Genomic DNA, 26,839 nt, shown 5'->3' with positions numbered 1-26,839 from the left:
TTCACACACGTATCACTTCCCTAGGACTCATTGTTTCCAATCTTATATTTTTATTCCATCCAGTCTCCTGTCTCATCAGCCATGTCATGTATCATTATTAGGAATGAATATTAGGAGATATTCCCATTTTTCCACATACATATCACTTCCCTAGGACTCTCTGTCTTTAACTTTGTATTCTTATTCCATCCAGTATCCTGTCTCATTAGCTATGTCATGTATCAATATTAGGAACCAATATGCATATACACCATGCTAATTCTCGCTTTACAAAACAGTGAACTAACATGAGGCTTTTGTTACCTGCTAAATATATTGCTCTTATAAATTCAGATACCAAAAAATAAAACTAGCAAGCTAGGTTTATAGATTAATTACACACAATAGAAAGTGGACTTGGCCTCCATAAGTTCCCAGTCTAATCACAGGACCATGGGGACACTTCCAGATTATGTGGACACTGGTATGCAAACTCTGTATTCAACAGTCTCTAAAATATGAATAACCCCCAGCACTGTTTTGCTGGCAGTTAAAGGTTTTTATGTGAAGTTATTAGAAGTATATTTATTATAGATTTGTGATGGCATTACAGGGTCTTTTCTTAAGGGGTTCTGGCCTCTGCCTTTAATCAATTGGCTTTGGATTTGTGAACCAACTTCTATCTTGAAGCTGGATGAGAGGCTATAATTTTCTGTTGCCTTGGTTGATGTTAGCCTTTGTCACTCTCCATTGACTTCCATTACTCAAAGTTACAGGCACAGAATTTCAATTGTCTTGTACTTCCTGGTTGTATGGGCACGGAGCCATCTCTCTCACCTCAGCAGGAACAGAGAAACCTGAGATTAGAAGATGCGAAGAGTACAGTGCCATCATGAGGTTGTATGATTTTAGGCTGTGCCTATATAAATCATTTGTTATAAGTTTTTAAGTAAAGTGAAAGGCAAAGAGTCCTAGAAATAGCTGTGGCCAAGAGACCATGAGAAGAGTAATAAGAAGCATCTAATATAAGTGGATATAAACTTAAAGAGGAATGGAAATCCTCTTAGTAGGCAAAATTATGAGTAACATCTGTTTTTTTCCTATAATTTTTTAGCCTGGATTTATATAGTACATATTCTATACAATGTAAATGCCCAGAGAGGACATCTACTGTGGAAAATTTTCACTAGGACAAGATAATTCATACTGTTGATGTAAGCATCTTTCTCGAGCTCTATTGATATTTGTTCTGTAGGCCAATGTACAAAGTATCCTTCACTATAAGGCTGATCCAGATATTGTCATAGCAGAATGTCTATCTTGACAAGAATGGATGCTAATATTGAAGACCAGATATAACACCATTTCTTGAGATAACCAGCCAGTCACCTATTGGCTAGTTGATAACATTGGATCCCTTCCATCATTGAGGTTTTAGTAATTTGTATTCTTGGGAATAGATACCTATTCTGAATAAGGATTTTTTATGCCTATCATGGTCTGTCAGCATCATTATTTTTGGACTTGCAGAATGCCATTCTCATCACCTTGGACTGTAATAACAGATTACCATAAACTGGGTGACTTGAAAGACAAACATTTATTTCTCATAGTTCTGGAGGCTCAAAATTCTACGATTAAGGAGCTAGTAGACGTGATGTCTGATGAGGACCTTTTTTTTTTTTTTTTTTTTTTTGTTGTTGTTGAGACAGAGTCTCACTCTGTCACCAGGCTGGAGTGCAGTGGCATGATCTCAGCTCACTGCAACCTTGACTCCCTGTTTCAAGTGATTATCCTGCCTCAGCCTCCCGAGTTGGTGGGATTACAGGCACGTGCCACCACACCCAGCTAATTTTTGTATTTTTAGTAGAGACGGGGTTTCACCATGTTGACCGGGCTGGTCTCGATCTCCTGACCTCGTGATCTGCCTGCCTCAGCCTCCCAAAGTGCTGGGATTACAGGTGTTAGCCACTGTGCCAGCCGATGAGGACCTTCTTTCTAGTGTGCAAATGACTGTCTTCTCCTTGTATCCTTACATGCCAGAGACGAGATAAAGGAAGTAAACTCTATCAAGTTTCTTCTTATAAGGAGACTAATCTTATCATGAGAACCACACCCTCATGACCTCATTTCTACTCAGATACCTCTGAAGGCTCCCCTTCAAATACCATCATTCAATATATAAATGTTGGGAAGATATAACGTATTTAATCCATAGCATATCCAATATAACATCTCTTTCAACTAAAGAGCTCATTATATGGCAAAAATGCGTAAAAGAAGGCTTTTGTCTAAGCAATTTGCTTGTCTTATAGTGTCAAATTCTTTAACCATAAACATTTGACCTAACAAAAACTGAAGCTTATGCATAGCCTCCTTCCCTGTTGTCAAGGATACTATTTAAAGCTTATTCATAGAATGACCTGTAAGAAAACACCTTCCAGTATAAATGCTATCTTACATAATATAATATTTGATTTAAACCAATAACTGTCATGTGGTGTTATTTTCCCCGAGATCAAAATATAGAGGCCTGGGAACCAAGTAATGGAAGTAAAACGGGCCATTCTTATTGTATTACACTCAGTAACTCAGGGAACTTTTGAATTTCAGTGATTGAATTTCTTAAGAAAGGAATGTTTCCCTTAGGGGTCATAGCCAAGTTTCTATTAACTTAGAAGCCAAGTAAATACCCTGGACATTTGGGCTCCTCATGCCACTGAACTGACAGACATAAAAAGTGCTTAACATAAGCTTGATTTCATTTACTGGAGAGAAATTTAGTTGCTTCTAGTCAATGGAGAAAATAAGAAATATGGTTGGAACACAGGGAAATTATTAGAGTAACAATACTCTCTTGCCAATAGTCCTGGTCAATGAAAGATTATGGCAACCCAATAAAGACAGAATATTTGGTAAAAATATGTGGGTCGCTCATAAAAAAGGAGCACTATTCAAGGGGTTGAGGGAAAAGACAAGGAAATTAGACTAAGTAATAGGAAAATGAAATTTGGATTACCAATATATTTGTCTATGCATAACCTAAGGTATTGCATTATTTATTCTACCCCTCTCACCTCTAAGCTACCATTTTTTGAATACTGCTGCTGATGCCTAACATTTACATCCCTGGTGGCAATATAACAGAATTGGCACCTCTGCCACTAGAATTGCAACTAGGGTGAGGTATATGAGACTCTTAGGACACAAAATGTAAGAAGTTATTCCCTTTTAGAGTCATAGAAGTTCACAGTGCCATCTGTGCTGAATTGGAGCCCCTGCTGTATCTTTCCTTAGGGACCTCCTGTGGATACTTCTATAATACTAGATTGACAATATACATTGTGTCCTCATATTAATTTGAGCTCTTAAAGATGAGGATCTCTACCTAATTCAAGTCAGTGTTCTTAGTGCTTATCATAGTGCCTGGCACATTGTGGACCCTCATTAACTGTCTGTCCAATGTAAGTATGTATGGTCTCAAAAGATAAGATAAACTTTTTGTTGTTGTTTGTGTGTTTATATAGGTTTTATTACACCAATGTTCCCAAACCAACACCAGCACTCTTTATATGTTCTTAGTAAAGAGCAGGCGTACTGCTTATGATAAAATAAACAGCATAAATTTGAAGTTAAAATATGAATAAAATATTATAGGGGAAAAGTTTAATAAAAAAGAAGACAGTGGGAAATACTGATAGTAAAACCTATATTTAAAGAATACATCTTTTATTTACTAACTCTTGGACCTGAGGAAAGTTACTTAATTTTACTGTTAACTTCCTTTATTTGTAAAATAGTCTATATTATCTAGAATGTCAATCTTACAGAGCTGTTATGAAGAATTAAAATGAGTTTCAAGTACACGTGGAAATAATCTACCAATTTTTAAATAATATATAATTGTAAATGATTTATATGTACTTTAATGATTTTCTAATGTAGCACTAATCACAGATTACTCAGTGTGATAGACTGTTCTGCATATGTTGATCTTCTCTTTATAATAAGGGTCCCTGATGTCAGTGGAGATTCTCTCTCTCCCTCTATCCTCTCTCTTTCTCTCTCTCTTTCCTTAGTATCTATCCTTAGAATGTACCACAAGTTAAGGGCTCAATGATGTCTATTAGGTGAATTAAATAACCTTTATCAAAGTCCACTTGTTTAGAATTTTCTGTCAAGTGTTATGCATAATGTTTATCTTATGAGTCATGATCCAAACCAACTAAGTGCTTAAAATTATAAAATAAAAAATAAAACCAAACGGGCAGTTAAATTGATATGACATGAAATTAAATTATATTTTGTGGTTTCAATGAAGAAAGCTGGGGGGAGTAAATACTTACAATTTGTGCGAAAAGATAAATAACACTGAGCAGACGGAAAGGAAGAAGGAGAGAGAAGGGAATTGATCTAACACAATGAGAAGCTGTGGCACTGGTGCGCCCCGTGGTGCTGTCCACGGTGCTGACACGTTTCTTAATCTTGGGGAAGTTAGTCCATCCAGTTTCTCCCTGATTTTCCTAACCAGATACGTGGGGAAATCATAAATGCAGGCAAGAGAGGAAACTCTAAATAAAGAAAATGGGTAGAGGTTGTTGGTGATATCTATATAGCTCTACAATATTGAGGGAAACAAGTATTTTTTAAAAGATCATTATTTGAGCATCATTATGAAATCCAAAATTACCAAGACAGGAACCAAAATATAATATTGTTAGAATTTCAAAGTAACATAGAATAAGCAATCTGTAAGACAAGGACATAAGGACTGTGCTAGTGTTTTAGAAAAACAACTTTTCACCATGCCGAGACTGAAGTTACATCACCAATGAAAATAGTTTTTTTTGACAAAGAAATATTTACTTTTTAAATGTTGCATTTTTCTTTTTGAGAATTAAATTATGACTTATATTTTGAAATATACCTTATTAATTTGTATTAGTATGATGGTTTTATTATACTCTTGACTATTATAATTCCTTTTAAATCTATAATTTATTGTGTTGGGGGGAAAATATAGGAGACCCCACCTTTCTTTCTTTATCCTGTGTCTGATACTAATGTGAGAGTTATTAGCAATAAATTGTCTCTTTCCTTCATGTGCTTTTAACACCTATTATCATTAACTGTCAAAAAAGCTAGAGGTCATACTGAAGTCCTGTTTCTGTTGAAATTGTTTTCTGCTAGGCCTTTCCAAATATATAAAATTACCTCTCTATTGGATATGGGCTACATTCTTTACAATAAAGATAAACTCCATATTTATTTTACCAAGATTAATATTTTCCTTCTTATAACTCACTACTCTCATAAAACTATTGTAGTCCACTTACTGTTCCAAAAACATGCCATGCTTTTTATGTTTCCAGGTTTTTGCTGATGCTATTTTCTCTGCTCAGGATGTCTCTTTTTTTGTTTTTTGTTTGTTTGTTTTTTGTTTTTCCCTAGATAAAACTCTGGTCATTTTCAAAGACCCAGTCAAAAAGTTATCATGAAATGTACCAGCAAGAATTATTTATTTTATTTTTGATAATGTCACTGTCATAGTTCTTATTTAGTCCATGTAATTATAGCAGACAATTATAGAATATTGTAGACTAGGAGAAAGCATGGACCATGGTATTAGAAGATATGGATTTCAAGTCAGCACACATTCACTCAGCAAACATTTGCTAGAACTTTTCTAGGCACTGTGACAGTGAACAGAATAGTAAAAGTACTTGCCTTCATAAAGCCAGATTTTTAGTCAAGAGTGGTACAAAATCTTAGTGTAAATGGAAAAAAATAAATTAATGAACTCATTTTAGATAGTAAAAAATATTATGAAAATAATAAACCATAGTAATAGTAATAGGCCAGTAAGCTTCCATGCATGACAAATGCTTTGCTGCAATGACTAGGAAAGGCTTCTTTGATAAAGCACGTTTATTCTGTGTGTGCATGAGTGGGAGTGTGTGCATGTGTGTGTGTGTGTAACCAAGAGCCTGAATAAAACGAAGGAGCTAATGATGTATAAATGATACTGAAGAGGACAAGAAGGAGTTGGTGGATGAGTATCAAGAGAATGAGGATTATGGTAACAATGATTATGATAACCAATATTTGAAAGTTTAGTCTTTCAGCCACCTGATTAAAATTGTGAAATTATGAGTTGGGCATTACTACTATTTCTATTTGTGAATGAAGAAAAATAAGTGTTCAAAAATTTCAAGCTCAACTTAAGTCAAAAAACACAATCAGGTTATTTAAAAAGTGATTTTGGTCTCAAGATGCCTATATGGCCCAGTAAAGGGAATTACTGTCTGAGGTCTCCTGATGGTTTCTATTTGTAACCAGCATTTTTATAACTGATAATTTACAAGTGATGTTAGGAAAAAGTGCAAAAATTAGGAAATGAATACCAAGATATAAAAAGGCATTCAAAGTATAAAGAAAAATTATTATAAATTATTGAGGGCTGAATCTACATGTACATATCCTTTTAAAAGTGTGCCTGTGTACATTCTATGCACAAAAAGACTGAGTTCATGTACATAAAAATTGAACAGGAAAACCAAAATTATTTTTTAAAAAGGTTAAATTGAAGAAGTTTATCATAACGGATACAATAAAATATGGCATATAATAATAAATATAAATTTTTAAAAAATATATGTCAAAATAAAAAGTCAAGACAGGAAGAATCAAAATGTGTGTGGTGTGTGTGTGTGTGTGTGTGTGACAGCTATTTATACATGTGATTGTGCATTCCAAGAAATTGCCTGTCTGAAATTGTCTGCAGATAAATGGTAGTGAAAAGATAACATTAGGAAAAAATTCAGGCATTTTGCTTTAGGCAAGTGATTATTTTGTGCATGTGGTTTTTTTTTTTTTTTTTTTTTTTTTTAGTTTAACATTAGTCTTGCGTATTGCTCTCTTTGATCTAAGAAAAGTTATTTTCAAATCCTGAAGCTTGCCAAGGCTTCTTTTTGAAGAATTGCTTCTCATATGAGTAATTAACCCAGGATTTCATTTTTCAGAAGGGCTCTGAATCTAGCTTTTCAATAACTAGTTGATATTACTTCTGTTTTGTTAACAGCTATGTAGTTGATGCACAGATAGTATATTTTTGAGATTTACTTGCATAGACTTAGCAGTTGTTTATGACAAAATTTTTTCTCTTTATTTATGAGGTATCTCTTTATGAGGTATTTATTTATGAGATAAAAAATAATGTTCTCTTGAATGTTGATTTTTTTCTTAAGTTGAATTGCTTGGAGATGGTTTTTGTTTTAAGTAACTATTCCTCTCAATTCTGAATGATTGGTTTTAAATCATATAAAACCATCATTTGGTAGTCTATTTTCACACATATCAAAAAGTGAATGTAAGATCAGTGTATCATGATTTATTATGCTTCTAAGGAAAACCCAATACAGAATAAACAAGTTACTCAACAATATCTGTAAGTCTGGAGTTTGTAGTAATTCCACTGACTGATGCCCATGGGCTTTGAGCTATCACCAACCCTATCATCAGAGCTCACCAATAAGGAAGTATCTTGCTATTTTAGGCAGTTGGAGCCCCACTTCTGGAAGTGTCTAAGCCACTAACTTCTAGACTGAGCAGGATATAATAGCAGACATGCATTCTTTTATCTATGGTCAGGCAGGATAAACTTCATGAGATTCTATGTCCTGATATTCTGACTGCTTTTTTCACTGTGACACATTACATTGAAACCAAGTAGAATTCTTTTTCAGACAATTTCCCAATAGAACAGTAATCAATGAATTGAGGTTAACTGCAGAGCATAATGTAGTCAACATATATTTGAACATGAAGTATCTAACAGTAATGCCTTTAGAAAACCACAGGCAAGAGAATGTTTGATAATACAGAATAAAAAATAAGACAGAATTAATTACTTCCGTGCATTATGGGAAAACTTTTTCAGATGTTTTCCTTCTTTTCCTTTTTTCACAGAACAACTAATGAAGTTGTTCACTTTTCAAAGGCAGAGATTATCAATTCAAGTGGAAATGCCTCTTGTGCAGGCAGAGTCCTATATAGTCTTCAGTTTTCTAGGTTCATTTATTCTGGGTATCAGAATTTTTATTCAGTTTTATTCACATGCCAGATTATCTGAATAGTCTATCTGAATAGTCTTGTATCATCTGTCTGAAACTCCTCAGGTCTTTCACACATGCACACATAAAATACTTCATTGTGACCTTAGCCACATGAGAGATCCTACATATGGAATTAAATGCATACCAATGGCTGGGTGTGGTGGTTCATGCCTGTAATCTCAGCACTTTGGGAGGCTGAGGCTGGTGAATTTCTTGAGCCCAGGAGTTTGAGACCAACCTGGACAATGTGGTGAAACCTCATCTCAACAAGAAAAAAAAAAAAAAAAAAAAAAAAAAAAAAAAAAAAATATATATATATATATATATATATATATACACACAAAAATTAGCCAGGTGTGATGGTGTGCACCTGTAGTCCCAACTACTCAGGAGGTTGAGGTGGGAGGATAGCTTGGGCCTGTGAGGCAGATGTTGCAATGAGCTGAGATTGTGCCAATGCACCCCAGCCTTGGTGACAGAGACAGAGCCTATCTCAAAAAATAAAATAAAATAAAATAAATGCATACCATTAATTAGTTAACATAAAAATGTATAAGAATTTGCAGAGAAATAAATATATAAAATAAACATACCCAGACACAAGCACATATATATGTGTATCCTACAGTCCATCTGATACTAATTGCCAATTTTGCATCACAACTACATTGGTGAAGAGACTAATATTAGCGGAGATACTACAGGTAGAAAGAATATTTAGCGAGTACTGTCATGACTAATGCATAAATTAATGAAATGTCTGATGTGATGAACAAAATAAGATGTGCCAGTGGGTGATGTATGGCATGCAACAGGCAGAATTTGAAATCTGATTGTGTTTAGAAGTGAAGGAAAGAGAAACTTCAGGAAATGGTGTTGAATTATTTGTCTTCCCCACTTAATGAGCCAAGATGTTAGATAGATATAAAGTCTATCTAAGAAAAAAACAGAGGCTATTCTTCAGCTGCAAAGATTGCTATTTAAGAGTTCAAGAAGCAGAGAGGATGTGGAGAAATAGGAATGCTTTTACACTGTTGGTGGGAATATAAATTAGTTCAACCATCGTGGAAGACAGTGTGGCAATTCCTCAAGGATCTAGAACCAGAAATACCATTTGATCCAGCAATCTCATTACTGGGTATATACCCAAAGGATTATAAATCATTCTACTATAAAGACACATGTACACGTATGTTTATTGCAGCGCTGTTCACAATAGCAAAGACTTGGAACCAACGCAAATGCCCATCAATGATAGATTGGATAAAGAAAATGTGGCACATATACACCATAGAATACTATGCAGTCATAAAAAAGGATGAGCTCATATCCTTTGTAGGGACATGGATGAAGCTGAAAACCATCATTCTCAGCAAACTAACACAGGAACAGAAAACCAAACACTGCATGTTCTCACTCATAAGTGGGAGTTGAATAATGAGTACACATGGACACAGGGAAGGGAACATCACACACCAGGGCCTGTTGGGGGGTTGGAGGCTAGGGGAGGGATAGCATTAGGAGAAATACCTAATGTAGGTGACGGGTTGTTTGGTGCAGCAAACCACCATGGCACATGTATACCTATGTAACAAACCTGCACATTCTGCACATGTATCCCAGAAAAAGTGTAATTAAAAAACAAAGAATTCACAAGAAAGGCTGATGTTAAAGAGGACTGTGGGAAAGAATACCAACATTTGCCCTGAGTATATTCCAGGACTACTTTAATATTAGGAGATTAAGATAGATTGCAAGAAAAAATTGCTCCACAATCTCAATGCTTAAAATAACAAGCACATAGTTCTTATTCATGTTACATGTCTAAGCAGGTCAGCAGAGGGATGGGAAAATGTGGGGGATTTTCACATTGAAAAGTGGCTTTTTCTGCCACTCAGAAACCTGGCCTGATGGAGCAGCCACTGTCTCAAACATTGGCAGTAAACATACCACAGAGAATGAGTGAACTGTAGAGTCTCAATCTAGTGATTAAGAGTTTGTCTCTTATCACATTTTCTCACAATCTTCTGGTTAGAAATATTCACACAGCCTCACCTAATTGCAAAGGCATCAGAAGTTCTGTTCTGCCATGGGCTCAAAAACAAGAAAGAAATATCCATTAAGCAGAATTTGAGCCTACTACAACTTCCATGCTTCACTTTTGTGAACATTCCATTTTTACCTACAAATAAACGTATTCTTTGATTTGTATTAAAGCTTTTATCTGGCAAACACTGATTTCCTGAATGAAAGAAAGTGATTTTTCTTTGTTTATATTTAGCAAGGAAATATATAGCATCTCTGCTAGGAGAGTTGTCTTTATTTTCTAGTCTAGAGAAAATATTCTATCCTATAGAGTCTATTCTATCAACTCTTATTCTATTCCATAGAGTCTGATCCAATTATTAATATTAACAGAACCAAAAAAGGACCAAAGCTTCTATAATTACAGAATGCCAATCCCTTGATATTCACTAGTGCTTGTCGTCGATCTGCATGATGACACGCATTTACAAAGAAAAGAGAAATTTAGTCTTTATCCTAACAGCTGACACTGCAATACTTGCTGAGTCCCAGAAATAACCTCTTCTTCCAATAGATACCCTTTTCTGGGGATAGACATGTGATGTGGTAGAATGAACCCAGGATTGAGGATTTAAAAGGCTTGAATTTCATTCCTTGCTATATCACTGACTAACTGTGGAATCTTGAGCAAAACAATTTACTTCTCTTTGCCTTTTTTCTCTCTGCAAAGCCAGAATAAATGTTTTAAACATAGAAGACATGTAATACAATTTTATATGGTTTCTTCATCCTTTCCTTTCCTAACTTTCCTTCAACCCAAATAACACTTCAGCTATACTTTTTCTTTGTAATTTTAACTTCGCGATAATAATTTTTGCAAATATGCATGAGATTACATTGTCAAGAAATAACTTATTTAATTTACTATAGCACTTGGATATCCTGTATCAGATACTATATCAAATGGAAATCCATTTTAGAGATGAAGAAACTGGAACTTCAAAATAGATTAATCAATTCGTACTATTTTCTGCCTCGCCAGGTGGTTGGGATGATGACATTTAGCAATCTAAACTATAGCACTGTAAATGGTAAGTACTATTTCCTTATGAATTATGAATCCCTTTCAGGTAGAATCTATATTTGCTTTACCCCTTCATTCTTACAGAACCAAGTTCAATGCCTGGTAATGGTATGAGTTTGAGAAGCCAACGAGTCTTTGAGAACCCTCTTCCAGGCTGAAGAAGGTCTATATATGAAGACACATATATTAGTAGTAATGCTTTAGCTATCTGTATACTTACAAGGATTATGGAAAGCCAATGTGATCAAGGAAAATAGTAATCTTTTTTTTTTTTTTCGAGACAGAGTTTTGCTCTTGTTGCCCAGGTTGGAGTGCAGTGGCGCAATCTCAGTTCACTGAAGCCCCCGCCTCCAGGGTTCAAGTGATTCTTCTGCTTTGGCCTCCCAAGTAGCTGGGATTACAGGCGTCCGCCACCATGCCTGGCTAATTTTTTGTATTTTTAGTAGAGACAGGGTTTCTCCATGTTGGCCGGGCTGGGCTCGAACTCCAGACCTCAGGCGATCCACTTGCCTCGGCCTCCCAAAGTGCTGGATTACAGACGTGAGTTACTACGCCCAGCCGAAAATAGCAATCTTCAGTCACACACACACACACACACACACACACACACACACCCCTGTATTCGAATTCTGGTTCTGCTTCTAAAATCGCAGTGTTCTTAAGCAACATGGACTTGATTTTAGATTGAAAAGAGTAAATAAAATAATGTATATAAGGTACTTTGCACAGCTTTTGGAACACAGTGGAACCCAATAAAAATAAATGGTAGAACTCATCCTTTCTATGATTATTTTAGAATTGCCTGATACATATGAAAGGAATTGATATAAGGCATTAAAACAAGGTATTCATAAATAGTGATAGAATCACAATTATACAATGTATTGGATTAGTGGTTATTTCATTTCTTCCTGACCCAGGATGTCTATATTCTTGCATTTGCTATGCAAGTATTGACAGTTTTTTATATATTGAGCTCAGATGGTTTAGGAAGAAAGATTTATACCATTGTCATAACTAAAATGTATTCACAGAGATTAAGGAAGCTACTTGTAGAACAACTTACACAAACCAAAAAAAAAAAAAAAAAAAGAAGAAGAAAAGAAAAGAAAAAACCCAAAAACCTCAAAAAGGAAAGAAGAAAAGCACTCACTTTTTGGGAATCCCCTTGAACAGAAATTACCCATGCAAATCCATTCTTTAGATAGCCATTCTGTATTAACTTGCTTCAGGTTCTTTATAAACCTGTATCACCTGTATTCAGCCTTGGGATTTTTTCCATTTCAGTGAGTCCTTTACTTTCTGAAGGAGAGAACACCCACACAGGGTGGGACAGAACTACTAAAGATATTTTGGTCCGCTCTCCTGCCTGGGAGCAGGTGTTGCACTGAAATTGTCTAGCCGAAATCCAAATCATAGTATTTTAGGCTGATTATAAACAAGATAATTATCAGTTGGCCTTTGATTGTTGTGTTTGTTGGCTGGCCATTAAAAGCATCAAGTGGAAATGTGTTAAGCACTGAAGTAAGAAGATAAGCATTAAGTCAGGAAAGTTGATGAGAGAGTCACCTCTCCTTTAGGGCCTTCAGTGTAGGACTGGGGGTGCCTAAGGAAATTTGTATGAAACATTTTCTCTCCCTTTATATTCAGGCGAGAGAAAGTTATAATAAAGACCCAAGATTCAGGTCATGTAGGACAAAGATTCTGGAATCAGATGGTCCCGGTGTCAGCCCTGATTTTGCCCATTACTAAGTCTATGACTTTAGGGGAAAGTCACCTAACGTCTGTCGTCTTATTTATTACTGACTTCCCCCAACCTTGTACCATTTCTAAAATATAATAATGCTGATTAGCTACTTTTTGATGTAGTAAATGAGTGAATATATATTTATTCTTCTCCTCTGTAATGTGGGACAATAGTTATTTCTTCCTTATAAGAAATAATAAAAGTGAAATGTGCTGTAAAAGGCATACCTAATAAAAGAAAAGGAAGGTAGTGGCAATGCTATGTTAGAAGACTTGTGACTTGAAGAAGGGTAGGTTGTGTAGTTGGCTTTGGTAAGAAGGACTGGTTGATAATTGGTGGTGAATGGACAGAACATTGGACTATAAACAGTAAAATTAGTGTTCTTCCACTTATTAATGAAACTGCAATTTTTTTCATCTTTAAAGTAGGGATAATAATTGAAGCTTTCTTATAAGTTTGCTATAACAATTTTTGAAAACTTCAGGTAAAGTACCTTGCATAGTGACTACACGTATGCATAGTAAGCTTTCAATAAATATGATTATTATCATTATTTTTATCCTGAGCTCTGAGGGGTAATCCAATGGATAGCCTCACACATCAGCATCCTATAGAGATTGCCTCCACTAAATACAGCTTCTGCCCAAACTCACATCCTCTTCCTTGGACTGTCTGCACTTGATAACTGCTCAATGTAAGGATAGAAACTAGACTTGGATTTCTGATTCTTAACTCGAGACAATGCTGAAGGATCATCCAGTCTTAGCGCTCCCCAGAGGGTGGGCTGAGGCTTCTGATGAGCCTGCGTCACTAATCTTTACCTATTGCATTTCCCTAGGGACTTGATCTACCACATTATTATAACTCAAAATGTCTGTCACCTCTACATCAGCCCCCAGAAGGAACAAACTTCAGAAAGTCTAAGTGTCATTCAGGCAATGTGGAATAAGCCATTTATCTGTTTTTCTGCTTTCTGGTCCATTTCCTGTATCTCTGAATCTTGAACACCTCCCTCTTGCTTCCAGTCTATAATGCAACGCTTAGAAATGATATTTGACAAAAAAAAGTCATATGTTATTCAATTCTCCCTGTACTTGTTTCCCTAGTCATGCAATTTCTACGAAACCAAAAGTCAAATTAATTTTTAAAATTCATTAATGAAGTAATCATATATAAAGTGAGTAACTCCTCACATACACCTTTCTTCTAACATTAGCATGTTTCCTGACCTATTGTATCAAGATCTTCTTGGTTAGACTGTCAATGATTGCCGGGTGTTATAAATGTATCTGTTGTTTAGAGATGATATTTCTAACTTGAGGAATATAATACAAAGTAATTGTAAAAGAATTGAGAATTTTACAAGAGATTTCATAAAATTGATGAAAGTAATAAAAATGATCTTGGAGAAGGCCCCAGTTCTCATAAAATCATTGACTGATAAGAAGATGGAAGAGTTCATCCAGACAATAATTGAGGAAGAGAAAAACTACAAAGATAACCTAGAAGTATCTCCAGGGAGCATAATGTGACTGTTAAATGATTAAGAAGAGACCTTCAAAAAATGGGTGAAGTACTAAGTACTTTTGAAAACAGTACTTTCTTTAAGGTAATGCTTAAGGTAATGTTGGAAAATGAAGGACATTTTATCCTGATCTCATATGTGTATAACAAAAATTATTTACTCACCTTCAAAACAGTAAAGTCTGCTTGATCCATTCTTTGCTTATTCTAAGAATTAGATCATGATTGCATTTGCAACTTACATTTTTAAATAAGATAAGATAAACTTATAATTGTTTGATTTATCATGCATTTTCTCAGTCAAACTTGCTTTTACTATTTTTTCTAAATAGGTATCTCCATTTTTGTGGGTTCCCTTTAAATAGCCTTTTCCTGTATGAATTATCCTGAGATAATGAGGTGCCCCTCTCCTCCCCTGAGTTGATCTTCTGCTTCCTCAGCATGTCTTTATTTCTACTGCTCCTCTAGACCATATATTACCTCTGTTCAGGGACTGTTAAGGTGTTACATCTTAGCATCTTAAACCTTATCATCCAGGCTAAGAGCATCCTAAAAAACCCAGACCTTTACTATTGATCTTGCTCTCAGCATCGGAAACCTGGTGCTAGGAACTAAATTTCTTTCTCCCTAGCTCTTTATAAACAAAAATATTATTATTTTCATGAATATAAATAAGAACAAAAGGACTTGCAGGTGCATAGCACTGAAAAATGTGCATAGGCCAGGCACAGAGGTTCATGCCTGTAATCCCAGCACTATGGGAGACCAAGGCAGGCAGATCTCTTGAGCCAAGGATTCAAGACAAATCTGGGCAACATGGCAAAAACCCATCTCTACAAAAAATGCAAAAATTAGCCAGGCCTGGTGGTGTGCACCTGTAGTCCCAGCTACTCGGGAAGCTTGGAAGGGAGGACCCCTTGAGCCCGGAAGACGGAGGTTGCATTGAGCCATGATTGCACCACTGTACTCAAGCCAGGATGACAAAAACAAGACCCTGTCTCAAAAAAAAAAAAAAAAAAAAAAAAAAAAATTGCATAGATGTACTTTGTATATATGGAATCTGTTTATATAAACATATGTATGTGTATATATGTGTATATATATGTGTGTGTGTATATTTATGTATATATATAAAAAATACCCCCACAGGTTTCTATTTTTTATCATTTAAAATTCCATGAAAAAGACATATTCATATGGGTGTGTGAAAATGTTATGACATACAAATTTAGTGATTATAATCTAAGTGCTTTTAATTCCCCCAAATCCTGAACCATAATACGGCTAAGTTACTAGAGTGACTGTGGGAATGTGGTAATTTACCAGAATTGGCTAAGAAAAAAGATATTCTGCCAATGAGATCCTGTTTGCATGACAAACAGCCTGGACATCCATCAAATTAAAACAATGTTCAAAGTGAAATCCTATTTGCGTGACAAACAACAGAGCATAGTTAGAACACACACTAGTGCTTAGGATCTGGTAAAAATTCTGCAGGAATAAAAAGCAGCAAAGGAAAGTGGGTACGAAATTTAGGGTAAAACATGGAGGTCAGAGAGAGACATAGGACTTTTGAATAAAATGAGCCTGGTATACAAGTTTCAGCAAAAAGCATTCAAAACAGCATGTTTATGGTTTTTATCTTTATAAAATGAGAACAAAGTCTAAACTAAAAGAGGAAAGGGAAGGAGAGAAGGAGAGAGGAAGAAACAAGGAGGGGGTCGGCAAGTAGGGGGAGAGAGAGAGAAGAGATCCTTCTTCCCCGGAAAGGAGATGCAGGCAGCTCCCTCCCAGGTCTGAAGGGAGATAATTCACCAGCCCAGCAGTCAGTAGCTAAAGGGTTTGGAAGGCTGCAGGAAGCAGATGTGCTTGGCTGTAAAACAAGCATTGCTCTCCAGGTCCCGGCATCTTCCCAGACTCATGTGTAACTTGCAGACATATGTGGGACAGACAGGAGCTGGGAGCTCCAAATCAGGGTCATACACAGAACCCAGCTGTCTCATATATCCTCATGCTTCTTAAGCTCTCTCCTTCTAGGAATTTGAGGAAGAAACTTTGGAGTCTGCCTTATCCATGCCTTGGCCCAGTGTTAAAGAGTCAGTTTGTCATCATGGAGAGAATATGAGCTCCGGATTCAGGCAGAAGTGGCCCTTATAACTTACCAGGTCTGTGGCCTTGATTATGTTATCTTCTGAGTTCCAATGTCCTCATTTAAAAATGGGGACAAGAGTATATTTTTCGTGTGGATTAAAAGAGATATAAGTGAGCATGCGGGGTACACAGTATGTGTTGAATACAGGGTAGGCCACTTCCCTGTCTTGGATATTTGCAGGGCCTGTCTTTGGTAGGGTTATGGCTGCCAAATTTAGGTTTCATGTTGTTTTGTGAAGGAGATATCTAATCTGCCTTCTTTCCTCTTTAATTATGAAGTAGTATTTATCATATGAGGCAGCAGGAAGAATTACACAGAAGCAGCTCTGAACTGAGAACCAAGAACTATCCTTTCTTCTTCCTTGGGCACTAGCCTAACTCTGGGAAACTTCCGTCTCTGTTTTTCAGTACCCTCATTTGTTTAAGTCGGAGTTCTCCAGGAAGACAGAACTAGTAGGATGTTTGTGTGTGTGTGTGTGTGTGTGTGTCTGTTTGTGTGTGTGTGTGTATTGTAAGGCATTGACTCACACAATTACAGAGGGTGACAAGTTCCAAATATGTAGTTGGCAAGATGGAAAACTAGAGGAGCCTATGGTGCAGTTCCAGCGTAAGTTTAATGGCCTGATAACCCAATGGTGTAAGTTCCAGTCTGAAAGCCAGTGGAGTCAAGACCCAGAAAGAGCCAGTGTTTCAGTTCAAGTCTGAAGGGAGGCAAACAACACGTCCCAGCTCAAGGCAGTCAGTCAGAAGGAATTCCCTCATATTCTTAGGAAGTTGAGGATTTTTGTTCTAATCAGGTCTTCAACTAATTAGCTGAGGGCCTGTACCCATTAAGAAGGACAATGTGCTTTACTCAGCCTATGAATTCCAATGTAGTATTTCATTCAGAAACTCCCACATGCACATCAAGAACAACGTTTGACCAAACATCTGAGTACCCTGTGACCCAGCCATGTTGACAAACAGAATTAACCATCACATCAACCATACCATATGGGAGGAAAGAGGAGGGTAGAAGGTGTGCAGAGTTCTGGAATGTAGAATTTAACATCCTGGGAATCCACTGATACTTAGCATCCTCCAGGAAACACGGTGAAACATCTAGATTCTGTAGAAAACTTGCAAGGACTTAGAGGAAGTTGGCATTGTGTTGCAATGTAAAGAAACTGGGCATGAACTTTCTAAGAGGAATTAAACCCTTAACAATTAATAGGGTTATTATTACTGTTTAATTGTGTGTCTACTATGGGCCAGGCATTTTATGTACATTATTCTTCACAGTGACCCTCAGAGCTGGGCTTCATTATGTCTCTCTGAGATGAGAAAATGGAGGCTTGGAGGGGCTAAGTCATATGCCCAAAAGCCACTTAGCTGGTTAGTGACTGTGCTGGGACTTGCCTACCACCAAAGCTTCTGCTCCTTTTACACTGTGGCTAAGTTCCCTGCTGCATGTGTTGTGTTCTGGTGCCTAAGACATTGCCTAGAAAATGGCAGGCACTCGACAAACATTTGTCAAGTGGACGATGTACAGCACCCACACCAGCTTTATCCTCCCTTTGTTGTCACTAGCTCTCTCACTGGAACATCTGGTCAATGCTGCTCACCTGTCCACATTTGCTCTGTTTCTGCATCAATCTTATACAGATAAAGAAAAGTTTCTAAATCTCAGCCAAATCAGCTGATAAGGGCTGGATATTTCTTCGCACAAAAATGAAGATTTCCCTGTCACAGAAAAGGACTCTAGAAACGTAAAACCCCAGAATTGTAGTGTTTCAAATTCATTTCCCTGTGGGACACTCAAAACAAGACTCATGTTTCCTCTCTGGTTTTCCTTTCCAAAGAGGCACACCGTGTGCTCTGTAGTGCTCTTCAACATGACAACCACAAAAATAATTGACTTCAACTGGGCCTGAGTTTGCATTCTGGCTCTCCACTTGGGGCTTACGAATGTGAGCAAAGAAATCAAATTTTTAGAAGGTTTTTCCCATCTGTACATTTTTTGATTGTGTCTAGTCTATACGGCTGCTGTGAGATTTTTTTTTTTTTTTTTTTCTTGGGACATAGTGGAATCTCGCTCTGTCTCCAGGCTGGAGTGCAGTGGTGCGATCTCAGCTCACCACAACCTCCGCCGCCCAGATTCAAGCGATTCTCCTGCCTCAGCCTCTGAGTAGCTGGGACTACAGGCATGTGCCACCACACCCAGCTAATTTTTGTATTTTTAGTAGAGACAGGGTTTCACCATGTTGGCCAGGTTGCTCTCGATCTCTTAAACTTTTGATCCGCCTGCCTCGGACTCCCAAAGTGCTGAGATTACAGGATTGAGCCACCATGCCCAGCCTGCTGTGAAGATTTAACGTGCAGATTAATGCAAAGTACATAGCACAGTGCCTGGCACATGAGATGTGAGGATAAAGAATGATCTACTAGCTATTATTATTACCTAATAACAACCTTTAGTTTCTGTCTACACAATATTTTTTGCTTCTCGAACAAAACAAAACAAAAATTTCTAGTGCTAACATTATTCTAAATGCTCCCTGAGTTGTATACACTTTTTGGACTCTGCATTAGAATGGCTCCCCTTGCCGGGTCTCTTTTGCTAGTTGAGTTGGTTCTCTCACCTCATGCCCCTCTTTTGGTTTCTGACTCATACAGAGTCAGCAAAACACTCAAATCCTATGATTCTCGCGTCGCCATACCTTGCACTGTCTGCTAGTCTTGGAAGCTGCGTTCTCCATATTTACATAGTGATTTGTCACTCTCTCTATTAAAAAGTTCCCTTTTATCTGAATTAACAGCCTAATTGTCCCAGCTCACCACTTCCAAAGTAACTCCAATAAATATAAACCACAACATTTGGAAATCACCTCCAGCCCCCACTGTGCAAGCCTTACCCGGAAATCTCTGGCAGCTGCATGTTTTCCTAATGACCTTCAGTTGCTCAGAGAATGTATAATTCATTCCCTACCTATCTTCATTAATCCCACTTTCCTAAAATAAATATTAACTCAACTTATCTGCTAAAACAAGCCCAAATCAAGTCTCTTATCAAATGAACTCAGAGGCAGAGCAGAAAGCTGAGAGTCTGGTCAATAGGAAATTGCCTTCATTGGAAAGGCAGGGCTAAAACTCCCTTTGGCCTGCAGTTTTATTCAATCTAGTTCAGCAAACCTTTATTGAATACTCTATATGCAGGCACCAACAGTTCCATAGAGGACAGAAAATTGGATTCAAAGTTAGGAGGCCTGATATCAAAAGAATTGGATTCAAACTCTATCTTTAGTCTTGACCAATTGTGAACATCAGGAAAGTCACTCTGAGGCTCAGTTGAGCTGTGATAATAACATCATTACTATTACCAGAATCCCTCAACACCCCCACTGCCTCCCTAATAGACATAGCTTTTAGTAAATGCTCTCTGAATTTGCCAATGATAAGAGAGTGAGTGTCTTGTGGAATATGAAAAAAATTGACAACTTCATGCATGGATGGATCATGAGAGTGGATGTTGAAATGATTCTACCTCAATTCAAAGGAGAAAGTTGTTTGTTTTATTTCATGAAAATGTATAAGTGTCATTGACCATTGGAATATCTTTCATAATCCAATTTTATTTTAGCCCACTTCAGTCCTAGTACTCTAACAACCCACTTGCTTGCTGCTAGCAAATAAAACTGGAAGATCATGCCAAGAAATGTGACCTGAACCTCAAATTCAGAGGCTTATGCTCCCACGGAACCAATCTGGTGATGTTGCCTTTTTGTTTGAGCTTCCTTCTGCCTTACGCCAACTGGATCATCCTGGCACCAGGGATGCTATGTTGAGCCATAAATACCTGACCCATTTTCTAGCAGCATCAGGCAAGGGGAGAACCAAGATGACATAGATGACACATGGGGAATGGTTCCAGTTTTGTCCTGCTAAACCACAACTACAAAGGTAATTTTAAAATGTTCTATGAGAAAAGGGCATGCGGGATTCCCTGTGTTGACCTTCATCCCAGTGAATTACACTGTCTGAACAGATAATGAATATTTTCAGATAAACAAAAGGAGTGGGAATAGCAAGCACAATACTAGGAAAGCTTTAAGACAACTGCTGATTGACCTGTACCTTCAACCTGGCTACTTAATATTGTTCCCAATGTGTGGATTCCCCTTGTATCACCCTACCTAATAAAATTCTCTCCTGTTTCCTCCACAGGGAGGTGATGAACAACTTAGCAAATGTTTGTGAAAGGGCAAGGTAGACTGTCAAATCCTGAAAATGCCAGCTATCAGTGGCATTCTTAGCAACTGGGATAGATGCTATAAGGGGTAAAAGATAAAAATCTCATGACCCCCAGCTCTGTATGAGTGAGAGCCAGTGCAAACTGGCAATAGGATCTCCAACAAGAAAAATCACTGAGCATTGTGCAAGAGGATTAATAACAGAATAAAAATGCAAATGTTTAGGAAAATGCCTGTGCTATTAAGAGAGTCAAAACCAAATGGGGTAATTATAGAGAAGAGGTTACAAATGTCTTAGAAATCGTCAAGGAAAATCATTTTTTTGCCCTCTGCAGGGACTTACCAATGCATTCTCTGTAAATCATCATTAAACCTGCATGGGCCTAATGAGATAACTCCATATCATCCAGTTGTTAAACAAACAAAAAGGTCTGCTCCTACTTTCCAAAGAGCTCTCCAACCCACACACCTTTACTTGAGTTCAAATTTAGGAATTAAATACTCTCACTTCTTGTACCAGACTGTACTCAAATCTTTGATTTATGGAGTTGGGAACCGAGAGGTAAAAAGAGAGGGTATATTAATAGTTTATTTTTCTCATTGGCATCTATTCAGTAATGCTGTTTTTCATAAAGAGAATATAAACTGGAAACACATTTCACTGTTTTAAACACTTGGGGGATAAAACGATACAGTAGAAAAAAATAGTAAAAATGCTAGAATGAAAAAGACAAAATTGTGTAGGTGTGTCTCATGTTATAGGTTTTTGCCTCTTCATTATTCACTGTTAATTTTTAAATATATTTTGATAGCATAGGAATAAACTAATTCCTATTAGTTTATTTTTTTGTTCTAAAAATCTTTGATAGACTGTATGTGACCCAGGAGTTTCAAGTTGGCTTTCTGCTGCTGGAGTGTACCATTCCTGTATATTCTAAGGGGCACTATATATGGAAAGACACAACAATGGAAAGTACCACCTTGAGACAATGGGTACTTGAAATGTATTATTTTAAAAATACTCCCCAAAAGTTTTCAGAAGTGGACAATCAGACTATATGATGTGTGTGGCCACTTGGATTCTTAAATTAATAACACTGGTGTATGAAATTTTACTCCTGAAATCCTAGTAATGCACAAAAAACAAAAGACAAAGGAACATGAAGGTTTTATCCAAGACCATTTTTCTTATGTTAGGAAGCTTTTACAAGGCCTCAGTCTCATGATGTAAATTCAGCAGAATGAAAGACTTTCAGATACAGTGAATTCAGCCAGGACTCCTGTCCTTGCCCCTCCCTTGCTTCTTTCTCAAGGAATAGAAACCATTTCCTCTTGGGCCTTTGTCAGGAAATGCAGATGACTAACCAAGCAGGAAGTGCCTCTACCTTTGACATTTTACTTCTGACACCCCGGTTACAGAGATAACAACAGCTGCTACTCTGCCAAAATGCATAAAAGCTAAGTCTTCTCCAAATCACCAAATAGCAAAAATTACAATTTTAATTCTACTTGCATGACCCATTTATTTAGGCCACTTTTTCCCTACTAGTTTATTTTTGTTGTTCTAAAAATTTTTGGTGGACCGCATTTGTCACAGAAGTTTGAAGCTGGCTTTCTGCTGCTAGAAAGCAGTGTACGTCGAAAGGGGTGGTATGGATGGCAAGTCACAAAGATAGAAACTACCACCTTGAGACCAGTGGGTACCTGAAATGGCATTAATTTGAATGTTTCAGTTCTGCCTAAATGCTTAGTCAAAGCCTGCATACTGGAAAGACGGCATTCAGAAAAAAATGACAGAGGAGACCAAGACTACACTGGTGTGCTGAAACCAGCTCACACTGGCTCACACAGGCAAGCAAGACCAATTGAATGCAGCTCTTCCCAATTCCTTGTTCAGTGACTTCTTGATGTTAGCTAGAAATGAGCCATGTGAAAGTATTCACACCATGGAGATCAGTAAACATCACAAATTAGAGGGTTTTGTTTTGTCCCAGAAAGTCAGTTGTTAAATTTTTACTAGCACAGGACTTCCCTGGCTAAAGGCCTGAGGAAAGTCCATGTTTAAAGAACCATCTGGCTCTCCAAAGCCTTAGAAAGGCCTCTTCTTTCTTGTGATTTCTCAAAGAAGTGCCAGCAAGAAAGGAAGATCCATCCTGTGACTGTTTTTCTTTCCATGCTCTAAAACAACCAAAACTAGAGTTCTGGCCAATTACCTCCTCTCTTTGCTTTGTGTGGTGTATAAACTTCAAAGTGGTTAAATTCCTTTAGCCATACAACTTTTTACACCTTTAATTGTGCTACAATCTGGCCTGTCAAGTTCTGGAATCATTCTGTGAAGACAGTATTTAAATTTTCCTTTTCTTCTGCTTTACCTATCAGGCCCTAACTTTCATTCCTTCCTAAGCAAAGCTTCCCCAAATTGGTTTTCTCTCCTGCTCCACTGACTCACCTTCCATCCCTCCTTACTCCCAGAGGTCAGCCTGCCTCAGTTTGAGCCTCTGATCCTAGTCAATAATTGTTGCTTCTCCCTGGGGCCATGGCTGGCCCATATCCTCTTCTTTCTCTCTTTTGGGAGTTATGTCCCTAAAATTCTTCCCTTACCAGCACAGCTATTCTAAGCTGTGAGTCTCAGCCTACATTTCTGAATGATCTTCTCTCCCTTCTTGACTGGGTTGTTTTTCTACCCCAAGTCCCTAAATGCAAGGCTTTTCAAGGAGTCTGAGATGAGGATCAGCCATTGAATCCACATGGAAATCTCTTTTATAAAAATCAATGTTTGTATTTGTAAATATGATATTCTGTATTCTTTACAGATCCTTTTAAAGTAAGAGATGTTATGTGGAACAACAATTTCCACTGATGACCTCTCCAGTGTCCTCGGTTTCCCAATGTATCATATAGCAGCGGTTCTCAAACAGGGATAATTTGCCCCTGAAGGGACATTTGACAAAGTTGGCTATTTTTTTTTTTTAATTTCACAACACGGAGGATGTGCTACTAGCTTCTAGTAGTTAGGCCTGATGGATACTGCTAAACATCATACAATGTACAGAACAGCCCCACAAAATAATGACTTCTCTGGCATAGAATACCAGCGTGCTGAGGTTGAGAAACCCTGACTTAGGATGACTCTCATTGCAGTTTCCCATAGCAGTTCACTGACTAATGGGAATAAGAGTTGGGTGGTAGCTAAAGGGTACTTAAAGAAACACTTGTTCTTGAGATACATAAGCGCAATTGCATTTTGTTGATTTCTTTAGTCACACTTGTTTAACCACTCAATACCTCAAAGGCATAAGGTTTGTTGTACTCGTGTAATTATCTCAACCTTGGGAAAGGAGGGTACCCCATTAGATTTCCAAAAAGTCTTGGTTCTGACCCTCAGTCTTCATTGAGTTCACAGCAGATGAGCAACTCAATCCACGGATATGTTTATAATATGCAATAAATAAGCCATAGTATTAGAACTATGTGTATGCATGCAGAGGCAGGAATCTGCATCCTTAACAAGTATGTCAAATACATCACAAGCTTACCCACATTTGGCAATTACTAATTTAGTGGAAATATAAGTCAGTGCCTAGAATCAAAGAGCTCAAAGATTGAACAACAGTTATGCTCCTAACTGCTTGAGTGAGTCTTTGCTAAATCTCTTTCAGTTTTCCTGTCTGCAAAATGAGAATACTAATAAAACACTCCTCTTGGGATTCTGAAAACTAAATGAGGTAAGGCAAGCAAAGTGCTTAACAAAAATGCCTAGCAGCCAGTAAGCACTTAGCAAATATGAGATGTTTTTAGTAAACCAACCTTAGGGTTTTTTTTTTCTTTGGTTGGAGAAAAAAAATGGAAGATAGAAGATTATTTTAATATTAGGGGATTATGGATTATCATCAAATAACCTACTTTTATAAGTACTCCATCAATGTTTGTTGTACTGAATTGAAATGAACTGATTTTAGTAGAGTATACATTTTGTCAGGCCTCTGTGCCCAAGCCAAGCCATCGCATCCCCTGTGACTTGCATGTATATGCCCAGATGGCCTGAAGTAACTGAAGAATCACAAAAGAAGTGAAAATGCCCTGCCCCGCCTTAACTGATGACATTCCACCACAAAAGAATTGTAAATGGCTGGTCCTTGCCTTAAGTGATGACATTACCTTGTCAAAGTCTTTTTCCTGGCTCATCCTGGCTCAAAAACCACCCCCACTGAGCACCTTGCGACCCCCACTCCTGCCAGCCAGAGAACAAAACCCCTTTGACTGTAATTTTCCTTTACCTGCCCAAATCTTATAAAATGGCCCCACCCCTATCTCCCTTAGCTGACTCTCTTTTCAGACTCAGCCCACCTGTACCCAGGTGAAATAAACAGCTTTATTGCTCATACAAAGCCTGTTTGGTGGTCTCTTCACACAGATGCGCATGAAATTTAGTGCCGTGACTCGGATCGGGGGACCTCCCTTGGGAGATCAATCCCCTGTCCTCCTGTTCTTTGTTCCGTAAGAAAGGTCCACCTACAACCTCAGGTTCTCAGACAGACCAGCCCAAGAAACATCTCACCAATTTCAAATCCGGTAAGCGGGGAAGTACCCCAACCCCTTATCTCAGTGTCTCTACCCCTTCTCCGCCTTTCTGGGGGGCAAAAAACCCCCAACCCCTTCTTCTTCACCCTTAGAGGCAAGTCCCGCTTTTCTGAGGGAGGGACAAGTACCCCAACCCCTTATATCTCTGCGCTCCAATCCCTTATTTCCATGCCCCGACCTCTTATATCTCTGTGCCCCGATCCCTTATTTCCGCACCCCAGCCTCTTATATCTCGCTGCCCTGATCCCTTATTTCTGTGCCCCAACCTCATATCTCTGTGCCTCGACCCCTTTCTCGCTTTTCTGGAGGGTAAGAACCCCCGAACCGCTTCCCTCCGTGTCTCTAGTCTCCCTTTTCTTTAAACTTGCCTCCTTCACTATAGGCAACCTTCCACCCTCCATTCCTCCTTCTTCTCCCTTAGCCTGTGTTCTCAAAAACTTAAAACCTCTTCAACTCACACCTGACCTAAAACCTAAATGCCCTATTTTCTTCTGCAATGCCACTTGACCCCAATACAGACAGTAGTTCCAAATAGCCAGAAAATGGCACTTTCAATTTTTCCATCCTGCAAGATCTAAATAATTGTTGTCATAAAATAGGCAAACGGTCTGAGGTGCCTGACGTCCAGGCATTCTTTTACACATTGGTCCCTTCCTAGTCTCTGTGCCCAATGCAACTCATCCCAAATCTTCCTCCTTTCCCTCCTGCCTGTCCCCTCAGTCCCAACCCCAAGCATCGCTGAGTCTTTCTAATCTTCCTTTTCTACAGACCCATCTGACCTCTCCCCTCCTCGCCAGGCTGAGCTAGGTCCCAATTCTTCCTCAGCCTCCGCTCCTCCACCCTATAATCCTTTTATCACCACCCCTCCTCACACCTGGTCCAGCTTACAGTTTTGTTCCGCAACTAGCCCTCCCCCACCTGCCCAGCAATTTCCTCTTAAAAAGGTGGCTGGAGCTAAACGCATAGTCAAGGTTAATACTCCTTTTTCTTTATCCAATCTCTCCCAAATCAGTTAGCATTTAGACTGTTTTACATCAAATATAAAAAACCCAGCCCAGTTCATGGCTCGTTCGGCAGCAACCCTGAGACGCTTTACAGCCCTAGACCCTAAAAATTCAAAAGGCCATCTTATTCTCAATATACATTTTATTACCCAATCTGCTCCCGACATTAAATAAAACTCCAAAAATTAAATTCTGGCCCTCAAACTCCACAACAGGACTTAATTAACCTCACCTTCAAGGTGTACAATAATAGAAAAAAGTTGCAATACCTTGCCTCCACTGTGAGACAAACCCCAGCCACATCTCCAGCACACAAGAACTTCCAAAGGCCTGAACCGCAGTGGCCAGGCATTCCTCTAGAACCTCCTCCCCCAGGAGCTTGCTACAAGTGCCAGAAATCT

Source organism: Pan paniscus, chromosome 3 (genome assembly GCF_029289425.2).
Source record: "Pan paniscus chromosome 3, NHGRI_mPanPan1-v2.0_pri, whole genome shotgun sequence".
Taxonomy (NCBI): Eukaryota; Metazoa; Chordata; class Mammalia; order Primates; family Hominidae; genus Pan; species Pan paniscus.
The sequence above is the reverse complement of the archived record's forward strand: the minus strand, read 5'-3'. Positions refer to the sequence as shown.